Below are 12,033 nucleotides of genomic sequence, written 5' to 3'. Positions count from 1 at the left end.
GTCGCTATCCGTTCAGGATTGGCTCCACAGTGTGCCCGCTGCTTCTTAGACATACAGATGCTTCCTGCGACCAAGAACTGCATGTGCGTTTTAAAAGATGAATGAATGGATTTCCATATGGGGTTAAGCAGCAGCCCGTGCTCTGAGTGGCGTTAGTGAAGTGCACAATGGTGGCACTCATTTTAATGGAAAGTCCCAAACGCGTGCTCAAAAATTTGGCAGAAGTCGTTATATTTTAGTAGCATGACCGTGTGCTGGAATAGTTCCTTTAACTCTTTACATGGTTCTTTTAGATGGCTCGGTATCATTTAAAGGACTCGCCTTTGCCACACTGGATGAAATAGAATATTGTTAGACGTTGGATGTCTTAGCAGGAATTTTAAGTTTTGTGCTGTCATGCGGTGTAGCAGAGGTGTTAAAACTGCACTTCTGTGTGGTGATCTGTCGATTGTAAATGAGCAGGTGAACCGCCTTGTCAGAGCTGCAAATGTACTCGTCTATGAGTTGTTTTCCTTCACTGAACTGATTCTGAAAAATGGCATTCCACAGCACACTTACAACACATACAGAAATTTTACAATAAGCTAACCTGTAATCATACAAGATGAATAGTAAAGTTCACTATGTAGATTATAGACCACTAATTAAATTATTTTCAGACAAAACATGTACACATTTGTTTATTGGTGAATCTTTAAAAAATAGTTATTTTCAGTGTATATTAAGTAAAAGTAATATGGAAGAATACATTTTTTTGGATGTGAATGTTAGTGTGGATTGCTTTGCAGAGTGTTAAAGTTTTAATTTTTCAATTTTTTTTTTGAGTGGTCATGTGTTTTTTTATGTCACACAAAAAAGACAATGCCCTAGAATCATTACTGATGCAGGGCTTCAGTCATGCTTAGAAATCAGGGTTTGAGGCCCATTCTTTTATATACTTTTACAAATATAACTTTGAATGGGACATATTCAACCAATCCCAAGCAAGAACCTTTCTTTAAATATGTCAGTTATGTATAGTATGTAAGATCAGGCTGTCTGTCTTTAACTAATTATTTCATTATTGACTTGATATGGAATAGGCAGACTTGACAGAAATGGGAAAGAAATATATCACTTGCTATTTTACTACTTGAAAAAGTATTAACTAAATCGGTTAAAGGTTAATATGAAGAAAAGGCACTTTCCTCCGTCGAGCAACAGTTGCGTTTAATGACTTTAACTACTCTTTCTTACAATTTGTGCGAAGAAAAGATTTTTTCCATCTACAAGGATCATTAGAGCAAAACTACAGTGTTCCATTAAACAGTTAGCAAAGACCAGGCCTTCTGGAAGAATGTGCTAAGGACAGATGAATCAAAGGTATAATTCTTTGCCCAAAAGAAATGGTAGACATGTTTGGTGCAAACCATAAGCCAGGATTTCAGGAAAAGAATCTTGCACCTACTCTGAAATGTGATGATGGAAATGTTAAGGTTTAGGAAAGGAGTACAGAGTATGTACAATTATAGTGCTTCGGGTACTGGGTTGTGCTCTGCATAAGGCTCTTATCATTCTGTGACATGTACTTTATAACCCATGGTTGAGATGTTGCCAGCCTGCCTCTTATAATTGGTTCCAGGAATTGTTCAGAAAACAGGAAATCCCTTCACACAAGGTCACACTTTTGAATTGAAAACCCATCTCTTCCCCACATGAATTGGTCAAGAGTACTATCTTCAATTCAAAAACACATTTTCTGGTGGCATTTATTTGTCAGTTGAGCAGCTGTATGTTCACGATATTCAAAGCTAACATGTTGTTAAATACTTACTTCCAGAAAATTAGATTAGTGCACAAACAAAAGTATGGTCAAACACAAAATGGAAAAATTCTTGGTATAATACCAAGTAATTGCTGGAAAGTGGTGTGTGGTGCTCCCGATATCTATGCAAGAGGATGAAGGTCCAAGTCTTTACAGTCCTGGTGCTTCCTGTCTTGCTATATGGTTACAAGATATGGACGCTATCCAGTGACCTGAGATGAAGACTGGAGCCCTTTGGTACTGTGTCTTTTCAGAGAATCCTTGGGTACTGCTGGTTTGACTTTGTGTCGAATGAGCGGTTCTTCATGGAGTGATGCATGTAATGAGGCATATTAACTGCATTGTGAGGGAGCATCAGTTGCGGCACTACAGCCATCTGGCGCGATTCCCTGAGGGTGATGTGGCTCACAGGATCCTCCTTATTGAGGACACCCATATAACACCTGGCAGCAGCAGATAGAGGGTCATTTACGGAGGGTGGGACTGGACTGTGTGTCTGCCTGGGGGATTGCAAACCAGGATCCTGATCTGTTTCGTCTTTTGGTGGGTGCGGCAACGTGCTCTACCAGTGAATGCTCCCTCAGCTGACCTGACCGTGATACATTATAGAGCACATCAGAAATGTACAGAATATGAAATCAAAGGGCATATTTTGGAATATGCTGCCACAGTTTATACTTACTGTTATTTGTTTAAGATATTGGTAGTTAATTTAATAACTTTAAACAGATTGCATCAAAGGTAAACTGATCTTTTTTTTTCTTCATTATTCGTAGGGAGTAGTTTGAGTAGTACAGTAACAATTACAACTTACAGAATTCATTCAGATGTCTTCTGGCACGTTTTTCTTTCCCAACTGTTTTAAAAGAACTAAACCACCAGTTATGTATTGTTATAATAGGCATGATATGTCAGTATATATTTTTTTTCAATACTTTTGTGAGTTTTATTTAGTAGTTTCTAAACTTAAACCATGGGAACCATCATGGCTGTTTCTTTGTTATTAACCAGTTGTATACTTATGTGATAATTAATTACTTCTTTATGATTTATACGTTTAGCAAGATTTTTGTGCCTTACAACTGAACAACAAATGGCAGACTGGTTTTCTTGTTTTGCTTCTTAACATTTGTCACTTACTTGTTTTGATGCACAAAAGCCAAGTTATTTACCAGACACTGCAGTTTTATGATAAATCCCGTGGCACTGTTACTGTTGTAGTGAAAAATGCAAAGCACAGTGAAATAAGGTTGTAAATAACAAAGCTGACAACCTCTTTTATCAATGTTTAGTTCTTACACTTGATCCTTTCAGTAAAGAGGAGCACATTCTGCAGCAAAGTTAATAACAAGGTGCCTAACAGTGGATGGGTGTAGAATCCAGCCAAGCTCACAGTATTACTGTACAGAGTCATGAAAGCACAATGCATTAAAGTGAAGATGCTCACATTTATTTATTTTATCTATTGAGTTAGGTTTATAAATGTTGTTTGCTTCAAGATGCACTCACAATTGTTGTGGACTGCTAATTATCAATCCATCCATGAGTAAACACAGAGTTGATCACTTTTATCTGTATGCGTTTTGTCACTTTAACTTTTGCTGTGTTTTTATGTAGTGACAACATGACTCTCTAGTTCTGAAGACTGCTGTAGCTCCTTTAATAATGTGTCTTTTACTTTGCTCTGACCGTGCTATGGGAGTCCTTCGCAGGCTGATAGTCTTGAAAGTACATAAAACACAAGGGAATCTGATTTTCACTGGGCTGTAAAATTTTGCACTATACAGTCTCTTCAAGGATTTTCTGGATAATGTGGGCATGCCCAGTATAGGTGAACAATTTTGCACTATACAGTCCCTCACATCTACCTCATATGCATTTTCGCTTGTTTTAGTGTGGATGGCAATACATTTGTAAACAGTATTTAAACACTAATATGGATGGAGATTATTGTCTTTTAAAAATTGTGTTTTTAAAAGAAAATGTTATAGTGTGAATTAGTTCTGGGCAGTATGACCAAAATTCTATATCGCAGTATTTTTCTAAATTATACCGGTTTCACGGTATTCAACGGTATTTTTTTCCCATGCATGAGTGGATGTTAACCACATTTTCCACTGCAATTACTGCAGTAGACTGGCTAAGACTAACCTATTCCACTGTTATGAGCATTGAACAAAAAAACATTTTAATGTAGTGCTGGGCGGTATACCGGTTCATACTGAAAACCGTTAATTTTTTTTATGATATGGATTTTTCTTATACTGCAACACCGGTTTAAATTGCCTAAACTACGTTCGGAACGTGGCGCAGCGGGAAACTGTTCAAGTGGGGACTTTTTTCACTGCTACACCGCTAAACACAGATTTGTTGCACTAGGGCTCTTTTTCACTGCTACACCACCAAATAGTGGGCGGTAGCATAGGTATGCCACGCGGTGAAAATGGACAGAGAGCATTCCGAAACTGAAGCTGACGATAAAGTTGAACATAATGACACAGTAGAACTTTTGCCGAAAAAAAAAAGGAATCACGTCCGTTTCCTGGAGATACTTTGGTTTTAAAAGGTCAGATGTGTAAATACTGTTTCTATACTACTGGATAACACTGCAAGCCAAGTTGAACTTGTTTTTGTACTTGCTAGTGTATGTTTTGCTTGTATTGATCCTGCGATGTGCTGGCGACTCGTTCAGAGATGGGCGCAACTCTGAATGGATGGCATTAAACGTATAACGAAGATATTTTTAAAGTTCTGAATTCTCCGTCGGCTAAGTTAATAGCTAGTTTTAATTTCACAAAGACGTTTATCTGTGCGGTGATTGCTGCAGGCGCCTCCTCTTAGTGCGGAGGAAGTCAGTTTAAGAAGCGTAGTGATTAACGACTGGGTCGGGGAACACTTAACACAAAGTATTTGATGTGCTGCATTAACTTGTGACGGGGTTTGAGAAAATCTAGTAAATTAAACATTGATTTTAGGATGAAGTTTAGTTTACAACATTCTACTTTAATTATAAAATAAACTATGAGAATAAAGTGGAAATGTCGACTTTAATCTTGACATAGTCAACATGTCGAATTTATTCTCGACATATAGTTTGTTTTTTTCTTCCGTGTCCATATTTTTTTTTCTTCACAGTGGCCCTAATGCGCTTCCATAGGGCTATACCACAAACAGCATTATAAATGCAAGTTGCAGTTTTTATTATTTATGTATATAGCTTAGCTTGAAGCAAGGTCCATATTAATGCAGTTTGCCTAAATGATGGTACAGTTGGTAAGATGTCATCACCAAGTTGCACTTGTTTTATTTTATTTTAATTTGGTGAATACTGTGTAATGCACCTGGGCTTGAAGCCTTGAAGTAATGGTGCAGCTATCAGTAATACTATTATGTATTTTATTGTTATTATTTATTAGTTTAAATATTATGCAGTTTAATGATGGTAAAATTGTTTAAAAAGTCCCTTAAACGTGTCAGTGGACAGAGATTGTTAACAACAGAAAGTTTAGTTGGTTTACAAAAAATATTTACTATTTATTCCTTTTCTAAGACGTGTTCAGTGCAATCCAACTTTTGACAAACACCTCTGGATATTTTACTAAGTCTAAATGCCTCTTTGGATGGTTGAAAATATGTTGTCAAAATCATAGTTTAAGCTTTTGCAAAATTTGTTCAATTAAAGGTTCTATATTTTGACTGCATCTGTCATGCAATGTGATTCCTTCTCTTTAGTGCCACCCCCTTGAAAACTATCACTTTATGGGGCCATGCAAACCTGGATTAATACTTGTGTGCACATTAAAATGTCTTTTTGTACGATGTACAATTCTCATAACAGTCTAATAGGTTATTCTTAGCCAGTCTACTGCAGTAATTGCAGTGGAAAATGTGGTTAACATCCACTCATGCATGGGGAAAAAAAATACCGTCTAATACCGTGAAACCGGCAGAATTTAGAAAAATACCGTGATGTAGAATTTTGGTCATACCGCCCACCTCTATTTTAATGTGCACACAAGTATTAATACAGATTTGCATGGCCCCATAAAGTGATAGTTTTCAAGGGGTGGCACAAATGAAAAGAAGGAATCACACTGCATGACAGTTGCAGTCAAAATATAGGACCTTTTTATTGAACAAATTTTGCAAACAACTTAAACTAAAATTTTGACAACATATTATCAACCATCCAAAGAGGAATTTAGACTTAGTAAAATATCCAGAGGTGCTTGTCAAAAGTTGTATTGCACTGAACATGTCTTAGAAAAGGAATAAATAGTAAATATTATTTGTAAACCAACTACACTTTCTGCTAATGTTAACAGTCTCAGTCCACTGACACGTTAAAGTGACTTTTTAAACAACTTTACCATCATTAAACTGCATAATAGTTAAACTAATAAATAACAACAATAAAATAGTGCAACTTCCAGTAATAATACTATTACTTCAAGACTTCAAGCCCAGGTGCATTACACAGTATTCACCAAATAAAAATAAAATAAAACAAGTGCAACTTGGTGAGACATCTTTACCAACTGAACCATCATTAAGGCAAATTGCATTAATATGGATCTTGCTTCAAGCTAAGCTATATACTGTGGTACCCAGCGGGGGTTCATGCCCGGCCGGGATGCCCAGGAGGACCGGAGGAGGGCTTGTGCCTCATCCAGAACACTAGGGGGCATCCTCCCTGGTTGCTGTGGAGGCCACGGGTACAGGGCTTGGACGCTCAACCCTGTAGGGGCCCGTGGTCACCGCCAGGGGGCGCCCCGATGCCTTGGGAGCCCTGGACCTCAGTACTTCCGCCACACCTGGAAGTGCTGGGGGAAGAGTATTGGGGACACCCGGAGGACTTCCGGATACACCAACAGAGCTTCCGCCACACAGGGGTGTGGCTACAGAAGCCCTCAGGATGCACCTGGAGTCCTTCCGGGGTGTATAAAAGGGGCCGCCTCCCTCCAGTCAGGGGCAAGAGTCGGGTGGAAGAGGACGAAGCTTTGTGAAGAGGAGTGGAGGCGGTCCAGAGACTTGGAGAAGGCATTGTGTTGTGGCCAGGACTTAAGGGGTGATTGGTGCTGCGGCACTGGGTATGTGCACTACGATGTATGTAAATAAACGTGTGTTGGGTGATAACATCATGTCTACCTGTCTGTGTCCAGGCTGTTCCCCACAATACATAAATAATAAGACTGCAACTTGCACTTATAATGCTAATTGTGGTATAGCCCTATGGAAGTGTATTAGGGAAACGGTGAAGAAGAAAAAATATGGACACAGTAAAGAAAAAAAAAACTGTCGAGAATAAAGTCGACATGTTGACTTTATTCTCGACATTTCCACTTTAATCTCGACGCTTATGTTACATTTCCACTTTATTCTCATGGTTTATTTTGTCATTAAAGTAGAATGTCGTAAAGTAAACTTCATCCTAAAAATCAGTGTTTAATTTACTAGATTTACTCAAACCCCATCATAAGTTAATGTAGCGCATTAAATGCTTTGTGTTAAGTGTTCCTCGACCCAGTTGTTAATTACTACGCACTACTTAAACTGACTTTCTCTGCACTAAGAGGAGATGCAGGCAGGGATCGCCGCACAGAATACATTCACTTCATGATATTCTTGCTCTCTGAAAATTTAGAATGCTAAGATCAATACTTGATATCATTTTCATGATGAAATGCATTAAAGCAGGTATTAAACATGCACGGTAGTGAGGCGGTAGTGCAGCTCCCTCACAGTATGGGGTCCCCAGGTGTACGTTCAATGTAGAGAACTTTATGGCAGGTGTGACTAGGCTCCAAAAAACTGGATATATGAATGGGTATCACACTGGTTTAACTAAAATGTTGGGTTCGTGATCTGGTGGTCGGAGACACGAACACAGAATTCAGTGGATGTTCTTCTGAGCTGGCTTTTTTTATTGCATGCGTGCTGTATCTGTCTGATGTACCAAACCCCCAGTTCCTATCCTTCCTTTTTCTTTCTCCACATAACCAATCACCACACGATAAACGTCTTTGTGAAATTAAAACTAGTTATAAACTTAGACCATGGAGCTTTCAGAACTTTAAAAAAATCTTCATTATACATGTTTAATAATGCCATCCATTCAGGGTTGCACCCATCCCAGCAAGCATTGTGTGTGAGGCAGGAGCAAATCGCAGGGTGAATACAAGCAACACATATGCTAGCAGGGTCAATATAGCATAACAAACACCCACATCCTACATGACTTTAAAAGGAAACTGAAGCACGCCGAGTAAACCCACCAGAAAAACATGCAAATTCAAGGCAGGGAACACCCGGGACCCCCTTGCTACGAGGCAGCAGTGCAACCTTCACGCCACCATGCCCCCACATGATTAATACATGCTTTAATGCATTTCATTATGAAAATTATATCAAGTATTTATCTTAGCTTTCTAAATGTTCAGGGAGCAGGAATATCATGAAATTAATGTATTCTGTGTGGTGATCGCTGCCTGCGCCTCCTCTTAGTGCAAGAGGAAGTCAGTTTAAGAAGCACGTAACGATTAACATGACTTGGGGAACACTTAACAGAAAGCATTTAATGTGCTACATATCTTATGACTGTGTTTGAGAAAATCTAATAAATTAAATATTCATTTTAAGATGAAGTTTAGTTTACGATGTTCAACTTTAATGACAAATTACGAGAATAAAGTCAACATGTCAACTTTATTCTCGTCATAAGCGCCGAGATTAAAGTGGACACATCAAGAATAAAGTCAACATGTCGTCACACTATTACACAGTACCCAGGTACATTACACGGTACTGAAAAAAAAATAAAACAAGTACAACTTGGCTTGCAGTATTATCCAGTAGTATAGAAACAGTATTCACACATTTGAACATAATGGTCCTTTTAAAACCAAAGTATCTCCAGACAACAGACACGGCTCCTTCTTCTGTGTCATCATGTTCAACTTTATCGTCTGCTTCAGTTTCAGAACGTTCTCTGTCTATTTTCACCGTTCAAAACCTCCACTAACGCATGTACTCCATTGCGTGTGTGTTTAGTGGTGTAGCAGTGAAAAAGATCCCCCCTTAAACAGTTTTCCCGCTGTGTCACTTTCCGAATGTTGTTTAGGCTGGTGTTGCAGTATAAGAAATAATCCATATCATAACAAAAATAAAAAACAGTTTTTGGTATGAACCGGTATACTGCCCAGCACTAGTGTGAATCCAAGAGGACTGCAGTGGCCTCAGGCTTTTAATACTGCAATTTTCCTATTTAGTAAATAAGTACTGCTGCTAATGGACCGCACTTCTACTGACTTAATTGTAATTGACTTGCTTTTTAACATTCAGAACCATTGTTTCCTTTTTTTCCTTAGCAGCAGCCAGAATATAACTAGGGGGCTCCGCCCCCTACTCGCTTTGCTCGCCAACCCCTGGCGTTGGGTAATCGTGACTCCATTAGTTCTCCATTGTTTACCGTTAGTAGTATGAATAATTGCACTTACTGTTAATACGGAGCGTTTTCTGTGGTTGTACTGTTAATAATGCATCACTGTAATGTGATTCACTTATGCTGTATAGTTTGGACATGTGAGGATGACGTACGTTTAAAACGGAGCGTTCGGTTATTCTTATTACGCGTTGTAGGCGCATTCAGCTTTCGTACTAACTCGCGCCTTCCATACTACTATGCTGTGTATCGTGGACCTTTGTGGACTCCGTAGTTTTTCCCGTTTTACTCTGGGGCGGGGGGCTGATTCCTCTTTTTTGTGTAGCTGTGTCGTCACCTATGGGCGCCTTGCCTCATTTCTTATTTACGTTAGTTGAGCTCCTTTGCTTTTGAGCCCTGAGGCGTGGTGGGTTTGACTATGCTGTGGTTTGTGGACGTTTGGGGACTCCGTACTTTGTGAGATTTGACTGTGGGGCGGGAAGCTGAGGCCTCCTGCGTTTGTCTGTGAGTACTCATATTATTGTATTACTGTAATGTGATGATTCACATATGCTGTGGAGCCCGTATCTCTGGGGCTTCTGTACCATCTCGGGGGGTCTGCCTGCAGTGTGTTGGACGCGCGTCGTGGGCGCCCGCACCTTCCGTAATATGTCGGGTTTGACTATGCTGTGTAGTGTGGACGGTTAGGGTTCCGTATTGTCTATGCTCGTTGATTTATTTCGGATTTCCAGCTCGGGGGTCTGCCTGCGGTGTGTTGAACGCACGTTGTAGGCGCCCGCATCCTTCTGTAATGTGTTGGGTTTGACTGTGCTGTGTAGTGTGGACGGTTAGGGTTCCATATTGTCTGTGCTCGTTGCTTTATTTCGTATTTCCGTTAGTTGAGCTGTCGGCGCCTGCACACTATGTCTCCTGCGTCCATGGGCATGCCATGTACCTGCGTCCATATCCGGTTTACCATTCTCGGTTAGTAATATGGATGAGCTGCAAAATGAACCAACTGATGAACTAATTCAGGGGTCTCTGGGATGGATGAACGGCTAACTCAGGGGTCTCAAACTAATTTCCAGGAGGGACATCCTCATTGAAATACATGATTGTGAGGTTCCTGGTGTTTAGCTCACTGAGTGACTCATTCTTGTCACATCATGCATCATGCAGGTGTTCAAGCACTTATCACTCTTCTCCTCTGTTGCATGCCCATCTGATTCAACAGCTCATCAGGTTTGGCACCGGAGCCATAGGTTTTTGCAGTTCTGTTCATCAGGTGGGAGCCCAGATCCTCCATAATGTTGTATGCTGAACTTGAAGTAGGACAGTGAGTGCCCCACAGAATTGTAAGAGCTGTGACTAGTTTGATGCATCCTTCTGAGATGAAGGTTAATTTCACTTTCAGGGTCTCCTGTTTTTCATCGGTTTCAATCAGCTCTAAGATATTTGGTACAGCCTGGGATGATGTGTTCTTAGCCAGAAAGAACTCTTTGTAGAGAGAGGTGAGTATGTTCAGTGCGGTACCGTACTGATTCAAACCACCTTTTCCACCTGGTATTTCCTGCCTCGGGAGTGGGTGCTTGGTCAGCACAATCTCTTTCAGTGACAAGACGTTTGCACATCTCCTTTTCCTTGCAGGCTTCTTGAAGAAGATAGACTTTACCTGCATCATAGTGATGATGTCTCTCTGAAGTATTTATAGTGCTGCCAGGTCCCTCACACCAAACTGATGACATGACACAAGCAGGTTGAATACTGTTAGGCATAATCCCTTTTAAAACTTTCTGGTATGCTTTCAGACAGTATGATGCATTGTCTGTAACTACTGCTAAAATGTCATTAAGATTCAGCTGGTTGTTGTGAAGGGACTGAAGTGCTGCCTGTGAAAAGATGGAATAGCTGCAGCTTTCCATAAAGATAACATCTGCCAGAAAGTACTGGTTTTCAGTACCTGTATAATTGTAATTATGTAAATTACATCAAATGAGTCTTAAACCATAAATGTTTACAGATTGAAAATGTGCATCATTACATCTGTAGCTTAAAAAACTATACATCTATAGCTTCATCTACTGCATATCTTAAAATAATTAAATTACAAAGCAAAAGCTAACTACCAAGAATAAAACAGAAAGAAAGATAGAAAGAGAAAGAAAGGGAGACCTGGTTTTAAGGGTTCATTGCATCTGAGGAGAAGCCTGCTCTTCTGTCCAGGTTTGTAGGAGCCGAGTTTATAACGGAAGAGGCAAAATATTTATTAAATACAGAGACATCATTGTTAATTTTGAAAAGGGATCCTGTTAACAAACAGCGCTGTTCACTAATAACATTTTTCTATGGCAAAGACTGTTAACACCAGTTAAGTATAATTTAATCGGTTAAATTATTTACAGTGAATGCATCTCATACAATTAGAACTGCCTACATAAAATAATTACCATACAGCCAAATGTTTACTCACTTATCACTATGTTGAGAGCACTGTTGTCTCAGCTATCAGTGGTTTCATCTGCTACAACATAAATTTTCTTGCCACGAATCTTTCGAAGAAAGGCGTCCATAACGACATGGGGCAAATGAGTTTGATGAAGGCCGCTATCATTTTCTGGCAGCATGCCTCCTTGTTTACAATGCTTAATAAAGAAAGGATGCATCTTCGTCATTTTTTCGAGTAGTATATCTGACTCCACACACATGACCACAAAGTCCTCCACAAACTGACGTCTTGCATCTGACGATTTTGTTGTTCCCTCTATTGTTATCTGAAAGGGAACACGTATTGATCTTGATTTCTCTTTGT

The 12,033-nt window shown here is 39.6% G+C and overlaps 2 protein-coding genes across 3 annotated transcripts in view; both read left to right on the top strand.

Annotated features, from left to right (window-relative positions):
• Positions 1 to 12,033, top strand: part of LOC127529729 (uncharacterized) — a 455,734-nt gene that overhangs the window by 180,644 nt on the left and 263,057 nt on the right. The gene's annotated exons all lie outside the window — the stretch shown is intronic.
• The window catches only part of pfdn1 (prefoldin subunit 1), a 102,235-nt gene that overhangs the window by 591 nt on the left and 89,611 nt on the right, over positions 1 to 12,033 (top strand). The window lies entirely within an intron of this gene.

The sequence above is a fragment of the Erpetoichthys calabaricus genome, chromosome 11 (genome assembly GCF_900747795.2).
Source record: "Erpetoichthys calabaricus chromosome 11, fErpCal1.3, whole genome shotgun sequence".
Taxonomy (NCBI): domain Eukaryota; kingdom Metazoa; phylum Chordata; class Cladistia; order Polypteriformes; family Polypteridae; genus Erpetoichthys; species Erpetoichthys calabaricus.
Note: the sequence above shows the minus strand (reverse complement) of the source record. Positions and strands in the feature narration are given on the sequence as shown.